Below are 3,721 nucleotides of genomic sequence, written 5' to 3' on the forward strand. Positions count from 1 at the left end.
TGGCTGAATGGATAAGAAAACAAGACCCTTACATATGTTGCCTACAAGAGACTCACTTCAGATCAAAAGGCACACACAGACTAAAACTAAAAAATTGGGAAAAAGATATTTCATGAAAATGAAAACAAAACAAAAGCTGAGGTAGCAATACTTATACCAGATAAAATAGGTTTTAAAACAAAGGCTATAACAAGAGACAAAGAAGGACCCAGTAATCCCAATTCTGGGTATTTAACTGAAGAAACCCAAAATGCTACTTCAAGGGGACATGTGCATCCATATGTTCATTGCAGCATTGTTTATAATGGCCAAGATATAGAGGAAACTTGGGTGTCCCTCGATGGGTAAATGGATAAAGAGTAGGTGGTATATATATACAATGGAATATTGCTTGGCTATGGATGGGAATTGGTTCTTGCCATCTGCAGTGGCATGGATGGACCTGGAGGGTATTGTATTGAGTGGAGTATGTCAGACAGAGAAAGACAGATACAATACGATTTCATTTATATGTGGGATCTAAAGAACAAAATAAACAAATAAATAAAACAGAAACAAACTCATAGATACAGACAACAATTTGATGGTTGCCAGACGGGAGGGGGGTTGTGGATGAGTGAAAAGAGGGAAGGGATTAAGAAGTATAAATTAGTTGTTACACAACAGTCATGAGGATGTAGGATATAGCATAAGGAATATAAGCAATAATATCGTAATAACTATGTATGGTGTCAGATCAGTACTAGATCTATTGGGGTGATAGATGGGAAGGGGGCTTGGAGTCAGGGTGAAAAAGGTGAAGGGATTAAGAAGTACAAATTCATGGTTACAACATAGTCATGGGGATGTAAAGTAAAGCATAGAGAATATAGTAAATAATATGGTAATAACTATGCACAGTGCCAAGTGGGTACTAGACTAGTCAGAGGGAGCACTTCTTAAGTTATATAAATGTCTAACCACTATACTGCACACTTGAATTTAACATAAAATAATATTGAATGTCAAAATAAATAAAGTGTTAAAAAAAAAAGAAAACAATAAAGGAAAATTAAAAATCAAAAAAAGAAAAGAGGTACAAAATTACCTATGGCATAGATTATAGTCATCTATATAACAAATACTTCCTAAGTGCTCACTAGAAAGAAATCATATAGATACTAGAAATTCAATTAAGAACAAGATAGACAGGGTCCCTATTTTTATAAATTTACATTATAGTGGAATAAAAAAATAAGAAAGCAGACAAACACAATAATTACATATCATGGTGATCACATCTAATATTCTGATTCTGATCCCACTTCTGATCACCAATTAAGATTTTTGCACCCAATTCCAATGTGGGGAGAGGGCGTTAACACACAACCAAGCAATTCTCCAACACCAGCTGGGTGTCCTACAATTCAACTCAATTCTGACACTATCCACCTGGAGATAGTTCCATAGGTCAGATTCCATAGGTTAAGAGTTCAGTCCTACCAGACTGTCCCTCCCCCTTCACAAATCAGGGTTGTCACCTGTGCTGTCACTGGCTATGGATTGGAGGTTACAACAACTACCTCATTGGGCTCAATTAATTTGTTAGAGTGGCTCACAGAACTCAGAGAAACATTTTACTTACTAGATATGGAAGAGAGGCATAGGGAAAAGCATGGAGAAAGGGCTCATAGCTTCCATGCTCTGTCAAGGAGTTCTCCAAACCCCATCCTTTTGGGGTTTTTTTATGGAGGCTTCATTTCATAGACATGAAGCATGGTTGATAAAATCATTGGCCATTGGCTAGTGATGCAATCTCTTGCCCCTCTCACCTCCCCAAAGGTCAGGGGGAGGGACTGAAAGTTCTCCTGGCAACCAGCCCCCATCCTTAGGTGGGGTCCAAATGTCACCTCATGGACATAACAAGACAGTTTTAACACTCTCATCACTTAGAAAATTCAAAGAGTTTTAAGAGCTCAACAGGATGAAGACCAAATATGCATTTCTTACTATAAATCTCAATATCACACCGCTATACAGGGTACACACAAGGGGTACAGACAGAGAATAACAGGTAGGGTCCTATTTATATTGAGTGATTAGTGTTACAACAAAGATGACAACAAAATGAGATCACAGATATAAAGTACTTGGCACATAAAAGGCATTCAATAAACAGGAGGTTTTATTATTACATTGTTTCAGGACAAAATAAGGAGAAAATTCTGGAATGCAAGTAGTTAAGATTTGAAATTTAAAGGAATAGCAGACTAGATAATTTCATAAACTCTCTTATAAGATACCTAGAAAAACGATAAAATGTAACTGTCAGCCTTTCTAATGCATAGCTGAATTCATTTAAAAAAAAAAAAAAAAAAAAAGTAAGGGAAATTCCCAAGAGCCAACACTAAAAAGCAAGCTGTAACCCACAGTTGTAGGCTGACACAGAAGTGCAATTGGCCTCAAAGTGATTTCCAGTTTCCATCATCAAAAGTCTTGAGTTTTAATGGCTGCCTGGGGACAGGAAACAAGGCCTTGAACTTATAAAGGTAGGGTGAAGTCCCACATAAATTGCTCACCCTCAGTGAAAAAGAAGGCTAGAAAAGGCTGCCCACCAGCAAAGAGGGAACACGAGGAAATTTGTCTGTTTTGGCACAGATTCAGGGTGTTTAAAAATAAAAAATCTCCCCTGAGATTCATAACTACAGGTTTACCCTGATGCATTTGGGATTAAAATTCAGTCTCTGGTTTTGGAAACTACAAAACAAGAAATTAACATATGAAGTTCAGGCAAACATGATCTCAAAATTCAAATTTACAAAACACCAGAAAAAAAAAACACCATGACCAAAAGTCAGCAGAAATAAGAAATTAAGGTCTTAAGGACTTCGGCAATTGGGAATATCAGATAGAGAACACAAAATTAGAATGCATAAAAGAAGGATATAGTGACCCAAAAGTAAAAATTGAGAAGAGATTACACTGATGATGGGGTAGAACACACACAAAAAAAATTAATTGGAAATAAAAATTAAACTGAAAATAATTATGGGGGAATAGGTAACTATAAAATATAATAGAATCATTTGGAGGATCTCTGAAATTTAGGCAGCTGTCCCAAACTGTCTCTAACAGAATGAAATTTATACATCACAAATTTTGGAAGTATTCAGGACTGAAAATAAACCGATGGGAACAGTCTCTTCCTCAGGGAAATGAAGAATCCTGTGCTTGTAATGTAATAGAATAACTGAGGTGATCTTAGGCTTTCGTTAGGCATATCTTGGTTATAAACGAAACACCTATTCATTTTACAGTTGTTGTTTTTTTTAAATATGGAACGCTTCACGAATTTGCATGTCATCCTTGCGCAGGGGCCATGCTAATCTTCTCTGTATCGTTCCAATTTTAGTACATGTTGCTGCCGAAGCGAGCACCATTTTACAGTTTTGATCAAGGATAACTTTTACAGTCTCTCTTAGGAAATAAGCTTCACAAAATTGGTATCTTGTTATTCGATGTATATGTAAGTCAAGGGTTGGTTGGGATTGCCCAAAAGAACCAGCTATACAAAATGTGAGTGTGTATAAATACATGTTTTCCCGAAAATAAGACCTAGCTGGACCTTCACCTCTAATGGGTATTTTGGAGCAAAAATTAATAGAAGACCCAGTCTTATTTTAATATAAGACCAGGTATAATATATGATATGACATAATATATAATATAATATAATATAATA

At 36.1% G+C, this 3,721-nt stretch overlaps 1 non-coding gene across 1 annotated transcript; it reads right to left on the minus strand.

Moving 5' to 3' along the window:
* Positions 1-3,308: 3,308 nt before the first annotated feature.
* LOC141570344 (U6 spliceosomal RNA) lies at positions 3,309-3,416 on the minus strand. Its single transcript, XR_012494338.2, has one exon. It is a non-coding gene; the product is annotated as a U6 spliceosomal RNA (small nuclear RNA).
* Positions 3,417-3,721: the final 305 nt, after the last annotated feature.

This window comes from Rhinolophus sinicus, chromosome 1, assembly GCF_057876585.1.
Source record: "Rhinolophus sinicus isolate RSI-liver-muscle chromosome 1, RSI-T2T, whole genome shotgun sequence".
Taxonomy (NCBI): Eukaryota; Metazoa; Chordata; class Mammalia; order Chiroptera; family Rhinolophidae; genus Rhinolophus; species Rhinolophus sinicus.